At 44.7% G+C, this 16,404-nt stretch overlaps 1 long non-coding RNA gene across 1 annotated transcript; it reads left to right on the top strand.

The window, feature by feature from the left end:
• Window positions 1-9,188: 9,188 nt before the first annotated feature.
• Window positions 9,189-15,239, top strand: LOC107520022. The gene is made up of 6 exons (XR_001599222.2): window positions 9,189-9,394; window positions 10,996-11,779; window positions 12,148-12,322; window positions 13,723-13,802; window positions 14,064-14,160; window positions 14,257-15,239. It is a non-coding gene; the product is annotated as an uncharacterized LOC107520022 (long non-coding RNA).
• The last annotated feature ends 1,165 nt before the right edge of the window (window positions 15,240-16,404 follow it).

Below are 16,404 nucleotides of genomic sequence, written 5' to 3'. Positions count from 1 at the left end.
GCCACACTGCTGATACCTGGTGGAGAAATGAACAGGAGGGAGAACTTCTGGAGGGGCCACACCACAGAGAGCCTTGAACGCCAGACAAAAGCATTGGAAACAATTTTGGGGGCAACAGGAAGTTAGGAAGCTAGTTTTTGAAAAGTGGCAGATGAAAATTGATGTTTTCAGAGGATTAGCCTGGCAGCTGTGTGTAGGATAGAACAGAGCTGCAAGATCGTTTAATCTTTAAAATGCACCGTAATTTATTACAGAGTTCAATTTACATCTTTGTCCAAACGTGAGGGAAACTAATATCTGAAAATTCAAAATGTTCTTTTGTTGCCTTTTTAAGCATTCATCGTTTTCCACAAATGATTGCCTTGTAGATTTGCACGTATGGATAAAAATGACATATTCCAAAATGTTAACAGAGAGCCTAAAAACCTTAAATAAGTAAAACGGTATCCTTTTTGATGATTTGGACCCTGTTTGACAGGGAAGCTACATCCTGGTGCAACACATTTAAGCATGAATCACCCAAAGTTTCCTCTCCTCGCTCATCGGCACCCTTCTACCGGCAGATTAGATCTCTCTTGCCCACTCCTACCAGCTTACTTTGATTTATTTACTGATCGAGACACATGAGCTAGAAAAACCACAACTGGGGGCTGGGTCTGGTTTCCCGCAAAGAGAATGCACTGCGCGGATGATTCGCAGGAGCGGGTATCGCTGGGAGTGCTTAGAATGCCATGGGGTGGGGAGTGCGGGATGCCGAGTCCACAGGACAGAAGAGGGACACCTGTGAGTACTTCTATTCCAGAAACTCCCCTCCAGCCTCGGGACCCTCACTCACCACTCACAGGTGTGTCCGGGGGCCTCGCGCTTGGGCCCTTCCAGAGCCAGCGTCATTTCCACTTGCTTTCTTCGTGAATGTCTTTGTATATGACAATTTATTTCTTGCTCTAGATTTTGAGAGAAAATCTGTTCAAAGAAATGAACTTTATATATTAAAACTTGCAGCCTAACTCACCAAAGTCAGCTAGAGAAGATTTTTGTTTTGTTTTTGCCATTAGGAGAAAAAGGCAAATGAGAAGAAAATCCGTCGTTATCAGTGACCAACTAAAAACTGCATCATCGGCACCAAGAGCACAATTTCCTGTGCTTCGTACCCCAGAATGTAGAACACAAGCTCAGGTTGGTGACTTATAAATCTAGAAAACCATCAATCATTTTTAAAAAAATAACAAAATGTCATTTAGAATTTATTCTGAACCAAGGCAAGAAGGTGGACTTAGAGCCCAGTGAGTCAACTGGGGAACTATTAGAACTAGTGAGCGGGTTTGGCTTGGAGGAGAGAGAAGCTCAACACGTGAGGCACCAACAGCTTTCTCGTTACCAACAGGAACCAACCAGGAAAAATGATGCCACGTACAGCAGCACACAAAGCTATAAAGCAACTAGGAATAAATGCAATAAAACTGTGGGAAACACACTGCGAAACTACAAAACTTTACCAAAAAACATAAAAATAAATCTGACCAAATAGAGAGCTACCCCAGGTGAATAAGAAAGAAGTCTCGTTATTGTAAAGACAGCCATGATTCCCCGATTAATCTACAGATTCAATACAAACCCAATCAAATTAACAGTATTTTCATGGAATATGAGACTGATTGCAAATTCACATGGAGGGGTAAATTCAAGATAATTTTGAAAAAGTAAAGCAAAGAGATTTGCTCTACAAGATAGCAAGAAATTATAAAGCAACAGTAATTAAAACAGTGAGCATTGCTGTAAGAAAAGAAAAAGAGAATGAATGGAACAGAAAAAACTTCCGGACAGACTCATGTAAGCTTTTGGAATGTGCTACATGATGGAGACAGTTAAATGCTGAAAAGGTGGACAGTTCAAAAACTAGCATTGGGATATTTTATTGTGTATATGTACATATACACACACGTACATACAATGCGATTTATATCCCTACCTCATCCCACACACAAAAGTAAGCTTCAGCTACCTTACATATCTAACTGTAAAACAGTTCACTTTAAAATTATTGAGAGAATGTAAGAGAATTTCTTAACTTCAGTAATAGGAAAGGCTTTCTTAAGGTAAAAATCAAAAGGCATGAAAGAAAAATCTGATAAACCTAACCAAAAAAATTTAAAGTCTATGCCACCAGACAGCAGAAAATTATGAAATAAGGGAAAAACTTAGATTAATTAATTATATGTGTAATATTCTATTTTATAATTATAAAATATAAAATAAAACATAATTATAAAATATTTGTATTTATAATTACACAGTAGACTATTATATACTATATGCTTTAATATAAAACAAAAGATTAATATCCAAGTTTTTAAACATTTATTCAAATAAAACATGATAAAAAATAATTAACTAGATTAGGCAAAAGCTAAACAGAAAATTCCTAAAAGAAACAAAAATGGCCAATAAAAATATGAAAAGGAACTCAACCTCACTAAAAACAAGAGAAATGCAAATTAAAACCATAATAGGCTAGTGGATTGACAAAAACTTCAAAGCTTGCCAATATCGAATACTGGCAAGATTATAGAGAAATAGGTCTTCATACAGTGTAGGAGTGTAAATTGATATGGTCACATCGGAGAGAAATTTGCCTCACGTGACTTCCCTAAAGGAATTCTAACACATGGTACGAGGAGACAGATGTGCATAAGAATGTTGATTGCAGCGTTATTTGTAATAGTAGAGATCAGACACAACCTCAACGTCCATCAATAAGAGAATGGTTGAATACGATATAAGCGAGCCATGGAATACTTTGCAGGAGTTACAAAAAATAAGACCAAAAACACTTTAAATGAGGAAACAAGTTGCAGAATGACATACGATGTAGAAACCAACCACTCTACATATATTCTACACATGTAAATTTTTTAAAAGGGATACATATCGACTTCATCTTGCAGCCAAGATAGAGTAGCAGGAACCAGATTTACTCTCCTGCCTAAAACAATAACAAACAAATCCCAGAGGAAATACATGAAACAACAGTTTTTAAGGCAGCACATACTGGGTAAAGAGGGACAGTGACCCCTAAGACTGGGATATAAACAAGGTGATTCCTAGGATTGTCCCAGCTTACTGCCTTAAGAAAATGTCCAAGGCAGAGAAAGGGAACCCAGATAGAGACTGACAGACTCTCTGATTTAAAGAGATGTAGCTGAAAGTCTGAGGAGACCTAGGCAGAATGCTGTGAAGACCTCACAGAAAGGCCCCGGAAATCCATGGAATGTCCCCTTGACTACTGAGCATAGCATTTACTGATGGATGCATTTGTGTTGGAAATTACCCAAGGCTGGGAAAGGATTAGAGGGAGCAGAACCTAATGCTCACTCAGGGCCAGTAATCGTGCTTGCTACCGATCAGACCAGAAAACAACCTCATGATTTGTAAGCATTTGGTGGAGTACTCAGAGGGTCTTGACTCTGTCCTAGGGAATAATTCTCCTAGACTGAGCAAGTATTGCCCCCATTCCACCTGATATATCTGAAAAGCAAGACCCCAAAGAATCAAACTCTTTCAAGTAGCTTAGCTGCATCCCAAGAAGCTCAAGAAGATTTATAGAAATATTGAAATATCCACTACTCGACAAGGTAAATGCACAGTGTCTGGGATACGAAGATTTCCAGTCTTACAAGAAGAAGAAAAATACAGACTCATATAAAGAGAAACACTAGTCAACTGAAACTGACCCAGAACTGACACAGATGTTACAATTAACAGAGAAGGACACAGCAGAGCTTTTATTATAACTGTATCCTGTATGCTCAACAAGCAGAGATATGGAAAATATTAAAAAAACAAAAACAGAACTTGCAGAGATTAAAACCATAATACGTGAAATAAAAATATACTGAATGAGACTTAATGGAGATAGGACATTGCAGAAGAAAAAAATAGTGACTTGAAGACAGCAATTAAAATATCAAAAATGAAAGTCAGAAAGAAAAAAATAATTTAAAGAAAAGAACTGTGGGTCAACATCAAACCCACTGAAATGGAAAGAGGGAGGGAGACCAAAAAATGTTTCAAGAAATAATGGCTGAAAGTTTTCTAAATCTGATGAAAATCTTAAACCCACAGATATAAAAAGCTCAATCGACCCCAAGTACCAGAAACATAAAAAAAGCAGCCACAGGAAAAAAGACATTGCAGAGGGACAGAAAAATAAAAAAAGGATGACAACAGATTTCTCATCAGAAGCCATGCCATCAGGAGACAAGAAAGTAACATCTTTAAAGAACCGAAAGAACGAAACTGTCAATCTAGAATTGTATACCCAGAAGAAATAGCTTTCAAATACAAAGCCAAAATAAAGACCTCTTCAGACATACAGAAGTTGAGAGTTCATCTCCAGCGAACCTGAGCTACAGAAACTTTAAAGGAAGTCCTTCAGGCAGACAGAAAATGACAAGAGATGGAAATGAGCACCATAAATGATAAATATATGATTAAATAGAAAAGCATTTTTTCTTATTATTTAAGTATTTAAAACCTAATGGATTTTTAAAGTGAAATAGTAACAACGTATGTGGAGTTTATAATATCTGTAGAGGTCAAATTAATGTCAACAGTGGCTCAAAAGCCTGGAGAATTGGAAGTATACTCTTCTAAGGTTTTTAGAAATTAATAATATCACTTCAAGTAATACCACGATATGCTAAAGGTGTCTGCAATAAAGTAAAGCAACCACCAAAATAACATAAATAAGGGTTATAGCTAGTAAGAAAATAAAGGAAAGTGGTCAGAAATAATGAAGGTTGGCGATTTCTTAAAAATTAAATATACATCTCTTAGATGATCCAGCCATTCTACCCTTAGTTATTCACCCAAAAGCAATGGAAGCATATCTGAAACACTTGTACATGCATGCGAAACCTAAAACTATACAACTTCTAAGAGAAAACATAGGAGAAATTTTTGTGACTTTGGGTTACGCAAAATAGGTAACAACACGAAAGTGCAATGCCTAGTAAAAAAAATTAAAAATTGGACTTCATTAAAATTCACAACTTTTGCTTTTTTCAGAGAAACTGTTAAGAGAATGGAAAGACCAGCCACATGTATTTTATCCCAAATACGAAAAGAACCCTCAACCCTCAATTATAAGGAACAAACAACCTAATAAAAAATGGACAAAACATTAAAAAAAAAAAAACCACTACAAAGAGGATGACAAGTAAGCACATGGATAGACATTTTCATCACTAGTCATTGGGGAAATTCTAATTCAAACCATAATGAAACATAGCTTAACACCTGTTAGAATGGCTAACTGTAAAAAATTAACCATATCAGGTGTTAGCAAGGATGCAGAGGATGGTGGTTGCAATGTTCAGGAGTGCAACCTCTCTGGAAAACCAACTGGCAGTTTCTTAAAAAATCAGATACATTTACCACATGATCTTGCCATCCTATGTATTTACTCAACTTTTTATAAAGCTTATGTTCATACAAAGACTTGTACACAAATGTTCACTGCAGCTTTATCTGCAGTAGCTCCCAACTGGAAACAACCCAAACATCCATCAGCATGTGAATGGGTAAATAAGTTGTGGTGTATCTTTACAATGGAATACGACTCAGCAATAAAAGGAATAAACTGTTGATACACAACGGTATGAATGAATCTCAAAATAGTTTTGCCGGGAAAAAAAGAGAGTACATACTGTAGGACTCCATTTATCTAAACCTACTGAAGTGCAAACTAATCTATAGTGAGAGACAGCTGATTAATTGATGACGGGAAGAGAAGAATCATGACAAAGGGAAAGGAGTGAACTTTGGGGATGAGGTTACGTCCACCACGCTGCACACTTACCTCGAAACGCATCGAATTGTACCCTTTAAATGTGTGCAGTTGGCTGTATGGCAATTATACCTTAATAAAGCAGCTGTATTAAAGAATGAGTACATGCTAAACTCATAATTATGAGTTTAGGGCTAATAATGGCTATCTCTGGGCAATGAGGGGACCAGGACTGGGAGAGAGACCAGCTTTGGAGGACTAGCTATAAGGAGACTAGCTTTGTCTGTAATGTTCTACTTTTACATACGAGCATTTATTTATGTATGTCTTATTTAACTTCAAATAATTAAATAGAAAATTTAGAAATGACTTTCACAAAGGTTTCTGCTTCATAAAATCAGTCTTCAGCTGTCTGCCCCAGCCAAACATTGTTTCACAGACTGATATTTGCAAAAATTTCCAGACTACGAAATGGTCAATTAAATATGAAAGTAGCAATTGATTTTTTCCGTTATACATAATAAATGGTGGTTAGCATATTTGAAATGATTTGAGACTTTTCCTATCTGATTTACACCAGTAGCATTTCGCTCCTTTGTGTCACACTACTTTAATCCCTTTTAACATGCAAATATACTCATGTTTTATCAATTTCTTCCATCAATCAAGTTTTCTCTGGGGAACGTGGAACACGAGAAAACAGAGCGAAGAGAGGGAAGTGCACGGAGAGGAGCGGTAGGGGGCGCCAAAGGCACGCAGCGTGCAGAGGGCCTGTGCGTGAGCAACTGCAAACCGGCATCTGTCGCCGCAGAGTTAGTGGAAGACCCGGTACTTCCTGTCTGTAAGTTACACTTGTTACCATTAGCATGGAGAGAAGTTTAATTCATGACACAAAGAGAAGCTTAAGTTGTGCATTTTAGCATAATTTCTCATAGGTTAACAGAAGATAACTGACCTTTTGTGTGTGTGTCGTTAAGAACTTGAATTTTAGAAATACCCATCAGCAGTATTTCAATAAGAGCTCTCGCAGTGTCAAGGGCTACTCGCTTCTTCTGTAGAAAGGAGATTGTGACTTTGTTTCAACAGGCATCTTCTGATACTCAGGAAATTTTCATTTCAGTGGAAAGAGGACTAAATTCAGCCCTCTCCTGCCCCACCCTCTCCTTCTCCGCCAAAGGATCTCACCTAATATAAATGCGAGTCACTTTTTCTGATGAATTTCGCGATTGAGAATTATGAATGTGAATTCTGGATATAAGAATAATCCAAAAGAATAAGTGCACGAATAATCATTTTAAGTCCCGAAGTATAAATAAGAAATAAAGGGAAAAAGGCAGCACCTAACTGTTCAATGATAGCAGACCAGTTAAATGACGGTGCACTAGTGATGAGGGTGCACAAAGTATATCCACACTTTTTTTTTTTTGCTTTTGTGGACCAAAGAGGGCCAAATGCTAAATCTGACAAGCTCGGGGAGAAGGCCTGAGTGGCAGGCCATACAAACTCAGAAGCTGAAAGTAACCACGTAGAACAGTCTGGTCATAAAAATTGCTAACTAAAAGCAGGTCAAGGTGGAGCGTCACATCCTTGGCCTGTAGCTACTTTGACAAAGGTCAGCCTTTACCTCAAGGGAGCCTGCTGGCTGCCTTTTTGCATCTAAGATAGCATACCAATGTCAGAGTGATCCTTTCCAGGCCCCTCAGGGCACGACTTCCACCAGGGCAGGACCACAGAGGCCCTCACTATCATCCTGCTCCCTGAACACCATCTCTCCGTGCCGTACATGTTTACTATCTCATACCCACCAATGTAAAAAGAAGTTATATGTCTGTTTCGCTTTTCATCCAATCTTAGAGATTTCCCTTCTTTGCTTTTTCCTCCCTCCCTAATCTACCAATAAATTTCATGGACCTCTCCTTACATCCCCTGGATTCTAATGTATAAAATAAGCTGTACAACTACCATTCTTCAGAGTATTTTCTCAATCCGTTGAGATTTTGCTTCCCAGAAATTGTCATCAGATAAACTCTTGGCTCAAATAAAGACTTTCTTAGGCTGGATGTTCTTTCACTGACTCTTTCAAACAGTAAAAACTTCACAGGTCTCAGAGCACCTCCCCTCCTCCACGCCACACCACCACCACATCACTAAAGACCTGTTTACTGCAATTCTGTTATCCGGTACATCAGGTCTTGCTACCAGGAAAAAAATTACAAGGCATACTAAAAGGCAAACAACACAGTTTCAAGAGACAGAACAAGCATCGAGAGTAGTCTCATATGTCAAGGACGTGGAAATTGTCAGGCAAGGAACTGAAAACAATTCTGATTAATACACTAAGGGCTCTAATGGATACACAGCATGAACGGATAGGCACTGTAAGCAGAGGTGGAAATCCTCAGAAAGAACAAAAAATAAACGCTAAAAGTCAAAAACACTGACAAATGAAGAATAACTTTGGCCGGCTCATTAGTAGACTGGACACAGCTGAGGAAAGAATCTCAGCGCTTAAGGATGTCAGTAGAAACTTCCAAAATAGAAAAGGGAAAAAAGAAAAAATATCCAAGAACTGAGATAATTACAGAAGGTTTAACATACATGTAAGGGCATATCAGAAGACAGAAAGAAATAAACGAAATATTCAAAGCAATGATTGAGTTATATCAGCCTCAATCACTTGGCACCATCTCATTGTGGAATTCCCACGTCCTAATGTCCTTTGTCAGTTTAATTTCCAAGGCTCCCAGATGAAGACTCTTGCTGCTGGAAGGAAAAGGTATTTTCACCCCCGACGGTCTGATTAAAATTAATAATTGGGATGATACATGAGAAACTTGAGTCTATTTTATACTCAGCTCAAATGAATAGCAGCTGTAGGCAATCATTAGCGTTGGGATTGGAACGGTAGACCGAACTGGGTGCGTCGGGGATTTTACGCTGAGCACTGGAGAAGGCGGCAACTCCACGGGATTACTAGGGAGGGAGCGCCACACCCCCCAGCTCGCGCCCCAGTATTTTGGGGTCCGCGCGATACCCTCTCAGTCGCCGCTGTGGAGCCCGAGCCCAGGGGGCGCAGCAGCCTATGAAGCTGCAGGTCCCGGGGCGCTCGGAGGAGGCCCGCCTTCCGCGCGCGACCACAATCCCCACGCGGCCCCGCGCTCGGGGCGTGGCCAGGTCAGAGAGGCGGGACAAGGACTCCGGAGCGGGGCCTGGGGAGCGGCGGGGCAAGGACTCCTGGGCGGGGCCTGGGCGGGGCGGGACGTGGACTCCGGGGCGGGGCCGGGGAGGGCCGGGGAGGGGCGGGGCAAGGACTCCGGGGCGGGGCCGGGGAGGGGCGGGGCAAGGACTCCGGGGCGGGGCCGGGGAGGAGCGGGACACGTCCTCCCCGGCGGGGCCGTGATACAAATGACTGTGGGCGTTCTGCACTCTGCCTCCCCGCGGGGCATCCAGAAGTTGGGGAGTTTCGTCTGGACCCCTGAGTCACTCACCGCCCGGGGTGTGCCTAAGTGTCTGCTGGGGAGGCGCAGGCCGGAGACTGGGTTGAACTGAAAATGCTGATGGTCCTGGGCTTCCGGAGGAGCCTGTCGGAGGCCCAGGAAAGAACAGGTGCTGGTAGGGGAATCCCGGGGGAAAACCGGGGCCCAGACCAGCGCCAGGAGCCGGAAGCCAACAATAACTGGGGAAAAGCCCACTCGCTAGGGTGCTTTAATTTGGGCCACGAAGATGAGCAGGAAAGATGACAGCTAAATCGATGGGAAGTCTGTGGGCCTGGGCTAGAACTTTAAGATCTGTCCTTCGTAACTCTTTACGTGTCATTCGTAGCTAGTATCGTTTTATCCCTTGTGTTGCCTTCTGGGAAAATTCCTTGCTTGATAACCCAACTCTCCGGTTCGGTTTTCGGCAGTGTCCGTGCTGCTGTCAGGCCGGCCTCTTCGAGGTTTCTTTTTCTTTCAGTAGCTGTTTGTATTTCCAAGAGCTCTGGTTAATTCTTTTCCTAACTGCCGGCTCTCATTTCATACTGTGACATTCTTACTTATGTCTATGATTATTTTAATTATACAGATTCTATTGTCCTTATTACTTTTTTAAGTTCCCTCAACTGCAAATTCTCTTTAAAAATAAAGAGAAAAAAATATATTAAAGTTATTTTTTTTCCCCACGGTTTTGTTTTCCTGAAATGTTTGTGATTGCTGGTTTGTTTCACTTTTTTTTTTTTTTTTTTTTTTTGGTACCTGAGAGTCCCTGTTTTTTACTCTCGTCGCAGGGGGAGGGGGATGAGGAGGGCACTGTGGGGTTTATTTATTTTTAATGAAAGCAGAAAGAGGCAGGATTTTTAGTCTAGGGATTACCTGGAGACATCCCACATCCCTCCTGAACCTGATAATCATTGGGAGTTTGCTTGTTTTTCTAACCCAAGCTCCCATACTCTCTGCTTGCAGCTGGAAGCAGAGACCCCCTTTTCTGTTTCCTGAAAGACTGTATTTTGGAGAAGCTTCCTGTTCTAGTATCTCGGCCAGTTACCCTTTCAACTTCCCCAGCCCCCTCCCTCCAGATTTTCAATCCCCTTTCCTCATGCACACATGGAGATAATAGGAAGGAGTGACCAAAGAGCCCTCCCCCAATTTTTTTAGTACCTTTTCCCCCTACTACTTATAAGGGAAACAAGCATCTTCTCCAGGACTCTCGAAGATGAATGAAAAACAATACCAAGAATAGAAATGACAAAATATCCATCCTTGTATTCTTTATAAATAAGTAAGTTTTTAAAATTAACATTATATTAAACATAAAAATTTGCTGGAGGCAATCATTTGAAAATTGATCTAAGTATGCTTTTATATCTTGGCAGAGAAAAGTACTATAGAGTCATGCTGATCATCCATATTTTATCTAAGAACTCTGTCATAATTCTGTTAAGGAAACACCATCTATTTTTTAAAAAATAAGGTAAAACAGGAACACCGATCAAGTGCAATTGTTAGGTTAACTTCTATCTGTGCCCTGCACTCCTGTTGTTAATGAGCATAACAATTTGAATATTTACTTTTTTAATCAAGAAATTTGAGGCTCTACTGTTTTCAGCACTTAAGCACTTCATTGACAGAGCTATGATTTTCAGTATTCTGTGGGCAGGTAACAGGGCACAAAAAAATAATAAAAATTATGTTTAGTTTTACGCAAAAAAAAAAAAAAAAAAAAGCCCACAGCCCAATAGCAGAGTGAGAGCACAAAGGTTGGGCACAGAACCCAGAGCCGTCTGAACCAGAAGCCAGGACGTTCCCGCCAGTTGCGCATGGATGTAGCCCAGAATACTGAACACCAGCGCCTTCAGAGGTTTTGTAAGCGGAAGGCATCCGAGTCCGGGCTCACGCTGCCGGCACCGCTCAGCCAATCGATGGGCACAGAAGCTGGGTCTTTTGAGTATTTATTGTCGGGGTCTGGTGGTCCGAGGAGGCAGCAGGGTAACACCCTCAAAAACTGCCTTGCCTCCTCAGTCTGGCTTAGGGTGTTTAAGGGAAAATCTGGGCATGATTCCAAGAGCTATGTGACAGTTCAGGGGTGGGGGCGGTCTATTGTGCTTCACGGAGCTGTTCCTCTGGCAACGTGGTCCCCCCAAGGTGTTAGCAACCCAGGAACAAAGATGGGAGGAGTCTGGAAAGAATGCTAGACCAGAAGGATTGTGATCCTTAAGCATAAGGGCATTCATTAATCAGGACCACTTTCTATGGCAGCGGACAGTTCCAAGCACTGGGTCAAGCTGCAGGGGGCAATCTATTGTTAAACTATAGGGAAGGTGAGGCCGAGGTCGCTGTGCGCTTCTGCAGTGGGGTCCAAACAGGGAGCTTCTTCAGTTTCAGGAGCCTCAGTTCTTAGTTCCACGTAGTTCTCTGATGGTTTAAATTCCAGGTGAAGTCACTGTAGCCACTCCCTTGTCACATGTAGGCACGATATGGCTTCTCTGTTCAAACGTCACACGTGGATGCCAAACCTGTAAGTAACGAGCAGGATGCCTTCCTGCGAACATGCCCTTCGCTTCGGCTAGAACTCAGAGCTTGAGTTCAGACCTTCCGAGTCAGCTTCATGTTGTACGAAAGTATCAGACCACCTGCGTGTCTGTTTTTTCATTCAGTCGGTCACGCAACACCTATTCGTCGAGTGCTTGCTGGGTGCTCGGAACGGGGCTAGGTGTCAGGGTGCAGTTGGGGTCAAGACTGGGCAAGGACGACTTTCCCGGGTTGCTGTATGTTGCGACTGGTCATTGGAAAAACTATTATCACTAAAGGAGTTGTGAGCGGAAAGGCCAGTGGGTCAGTATCACTATATCAGCGATAATAATACTAATTTTACTATTTTTTCAGGCACGTTTGTCTTCTGTTCTTTTGCTCTTGAATCAGCCTTGTGTGGCTTAAAGAGAACTGCTGTTTCTACTCTCAATAGAAGTCAGATTATAAGGAAAGGAGAGGTTATACACATGTCTAAAGCTGTCGGTCAGTTCCAGAGTTCAGGTTTGCGGACCCAGAATTTTCCAGCCGGGTGAGTGACACCACTACTCACGGGCCTCGCTGATCGGCCCGCGGTCCTCTCTTTATTCCTCTCCTGAGGACCCCCACCCCCTTGCTTGGGTAGAAGAACTGCAAGTGTCCCGTGAAGGTCGGTAATTTTAAGCTCTGCGTTTCTTAGAGCCCCTCTGACTTGTGACCTATGTCATTAGTCTGTTCAAAACACAAACTGCTTTACGGAAGCCTGAGTTTAGGATTTCATCCTAGCAATTTGTACACTTCCCAGAGTGAGAAAGAAAGCAGAAATGGTGACACGGATGCCCCATCCCCAAACAGGTCATATTCTACTGTGTGAGAGTTTGGTAAATAACCTGCCGCGTGCATCCCCAGCCCAGACCCACTTCTCTGTAGCGCTGGTTTTAGATTTTACTGCATTTTTCTCTAACAGATAATATAGCCATATTAATAGAATATTATTATATTCTTCCAACAAATCAAATTCTTGTTTGGGACAATGGCTGTTTCCTCTCTAGACCCCATGTGCACATATATAATTGATGTTGTTTTAATTGTGGCTTGAATTTGAAAACTGTTCACTAACTTATGCTCTTCCTAGTCTTTCTAAAGATTTTTGTTAATCTAAGAGCAGAAAAATCAAAGCACATTGCTTTGCACATGGACATTCTCTTTAAATTGTTTATGATATTTAAACTAATTATAAGGACTCCATCCGTTAACGGGAAATGGAGAGAAGAGAAAATGCTATCGAATTTCCATTCTGACATGGAATTTTTTGAGGTTATTCTCATGTGAAAGTGAAAATAATCACTAGAGGGAGGGGAGAGCATAAATGACCAACTTAGAATCAATTCAGACACAAATTGGTAAATCAAAAGTGCTAAATGCCTCATAGATAATCCTATTACAATGGCAAAGCCAATGGAGTACAAATTCGCTTCAAAATGTATACCCTTGAACCTTTGTTATCGTGGAGAATATTACCCATTTGCTCCCACTGGTTAGACTTTTGAAAGGAAGCTAGTGTATAGGATAGGAGGATCTTTAGCACTGAGGGAGGGCAGAGACCAAGGGACCTAGACGCCGCCCGCACAGTCCAGCAGCACCTTCCCAGGGCTCACGGATTTCCACGGTCATCCTTTCCCTCAGGGAGACTGTCATTCATCAGAGTGAATGTGCAGGTTGAAGGGCAGATGTCAGACGCCTGCAGGTGCACGTGCCTCCTTGCGTCAGGTGGTTCAGTGCTTCACATAGTTGCGCCATGGCCTCTAGTTAAAATCCTCCTCCAGCTGCCTAGGAACTATGCAGGCCTTGATGAGTGCCCGTGAGTCCCAGCCCTGTTGTTACGTAGAACAGGGTCCTGCGTAGCACGTGTGGTGTGACAAACTGACATCGGTATTCACTCGGCTGTTCCAGGAAGCTGCCGTCCACTGTGCTGTAGGGGTGAGGAATGTCTGGAAGGTTCCCAGGATCTGGCGGATCATTTTGGAAAGCAGGTGAGGGTGGTGGTCCCCGATTTCAGAGGTGATGAGGAAAGCGCTAGGGTAGAAAGGGACTCGTGAACTTCTGCTGCAGGCTTGGCAGGGACTGAGGTGCCAGGGTGTCCTGGACTGCCCTGGGGTGGTGGGCTGCATGGAGGTGGTGAAGTGAGCACCCCAAAGGGGAGCCAGCATTTGGGTTCGGGTATCAAGAAACCCCCAATGTAGTTCGACCAGGTAATGACATTTGTAGTGTGTGTGTGTGTGAATTCTTTGCAGCTGAGGATACTGAGCCGATGGTTACTGACATCCCATCGGATCCAGCATTCCCAGCTTCCCTGACTGCCGTGTACAGGACAGCTACATGCAGAGAGAGGTGAGACCCCGCGGCAGGGAGCACAGTGCGTGGAAAACAGTGAGCAATTTCTGAAAAGCCTCAGAGAAGGCTTCATCGATGCGTTTGTCCACTCAGGCTGACGACAAAATACCAGACCCGGCGGCTTACACAGCAGACGTTCATCCTCTCACAGCGGGGGAGGCTGCTGGTCCGAGATCGAGGTACCACAGGGGTGGTTTCTGGTGAGGCCGCTGTGCCTGGCTGGAGGCCGCGGTCTTTCCGCTGCGTCCTCACGTGGCCTCTTTTCTGCAGGCACTCAGCGGGCGGGGGGAGGGGAGAGCGAGCTCCGGCGTCTTGTCCCCTTGTGAGGACACCAGTCCTAGCAGATGAGGGCCCCCCACTCTCGTGACCCCATTCAACCTCCGTTACCTCCTTCTCGGCCCTACCTCCACATAAGTCCCGGTGGGATTAGACTTCACCGTGGGAGAGTGGGGGCCGCAACGCAGCCCGTAACAGTCAGGGTAGAGGAGAAACCATGGCGTGAACTCTCCAGTGGTCACTCTGACGTTGGGAGTGTGAGCTGAGTGGGCGTCTGAAGTCAACGGGGATGTTAGAGACTCGGGCCCGAGGGGAAGTCCCACGACTTCTATAGCCCCCAGCGGAAGGCAGGGATCACCCCAAAGCGAAGACATTTGGGGTCCTCTACCCACCACTGCCTCCAGCCAGGGGCGATTCTGAAGTGCATGTCCATCGGAGCCTGGAGGACTGCGTAGAATCAAGGATTTGGGGTTGGAAATGTGTTACTCCCAGAGCTTTGAGGACGTGGTCTAATGGACATTAAAACGCTGTGTCTGGGAGTTAGGACACCTGGGGGGTCCACTCTGTTGGCTGCCACCAGGTGTGAGAGCTTGGACAGTTCCCTAACTAGGCCCTACCACCATGCCAACGTGTCCTGGGTCCGGCCCCAGAATTAGTTTCACCTAGAACCAGACACAGGTCCTTTGGTTCCCGGTCTGTTATCTGAGCTGATATATAAGTGCACAATGACCACTGGTGAGAGTGACGCTTCACTGCCCCCTGAGGAGAGTGGAAAAGCTCGAGGAGAGGGCAGACCGCCAGGGCAGGTCGGGAACGGGGCGGGGCGGGGGGAGGTGTGGGGAAGCTGACCGCAGACACGCAGCGGGGCGCAGGAGCCGCCACTGGCTCGGGGTCAGTCCCAGCTTCCAGCTGGGTGGAGCAGGACTGGGCTGGGCGACGTGGATGCGAGCTGTCTTGTTACTAATTTTGATTTTGTAAGTGTGTGTGTGTGGGAGAAAATGAATGAATGAATGAATGAATGAATGAATGAATGAATGAAAGAAACTTTGAACTTGGACGCCAGACATAGGTCCTACGGGGTGCAAAGGGGGATCCGAGGACCTACGGTCTTCGTGAGAGAAGTAAACGCCGGCCCCCCTGGCGGGACTGCGGGCCTCTGGTCCAGCACGGCCTATGGGACCTGGGCCCTGCTCACCGCTCTCGTGGTCCCCAGTCGACGGCGCGATGCTTCGTGGCGCCGAGCCCCGTGGGCCTCGCCCAGGAGCCGGGGAGCGGCTGGGCCAGCGCCGCGGCGCAGGGCACCCCCGCTTCGCAGGCCGACCACGTGCGCCGTGCGCTTGTCGCGCGCCCACAGCGCAGACGGCGACCACGACCAGCTTCAGACCGCTTACTGTACTCAGTTCCAGGCGCCGAGCTATGGGCTTTCAGTGGTGAAGTCAACTAGAAATAAAAATAGACGTGGGCTCGGTCCATGAAGCCGAAACCCCCCTGCGCGGCTTCCGCCCCGCGCCCTTCGCCTCGGCCTCCCGGCACCGCGCGGCGCGCCAGGTGCGCACAGGGTTGATGGCAAGTGTCCGATTCTGCGAAAGGACCGCAGCGTCCCCAGTGAGCTCATAAGGCCGGCTCTGCCTTGAATGACGGAAGAGGCAGGCATTTCTGCTTTCTGATTGCGGGCGATTTCATACTCCGGGGCTGGTTCCTGGTTGCTGAAAGGTGGTGAGATTGTCCGGCGTGGCCAGCTTGTCACAGGCGGCATAGGAGAGGAAGAGACCAGGCCCGAGGGTCCCTCCCCCTGGTGGGGGACAGGAGATTCCAGCCAACGCGTCAGTTATCGGAGGGGGGCAGGCTTGCCGCGGGAGCAACTGGAGGTTAAAAGGCAACAGGAACAACAGCGCAGTGGGATCCGATTCCCTGAACGCAGCCATGGCAAGTGCCCTGTGCCCAAGGCCGGCCGTGAAGAGAGGG

Source organism: Rousettus aegyptiacus, unplaced genomic scaffold (assembly GCF_014176215.1).
Source record: "Rousettus aegyptiacus isolate mRouAeg1 unplaced genomic scaffold, mRouAeg1.p scaffold_m13_p_18, whole genome shotgun sequence".
NCBI classification, from domain to species: Eukaryota; Metazoa; Chordata; class Mammalia; order Chiroptera; family Pteropodidae; genus Rousettus; species Rousettus aegyptiacus.
The sequence above is the reverse complement of the archived record's forward strand: the minus strand, read 5'-3'. Positions and strand labels throughout refer to the sequence as shown.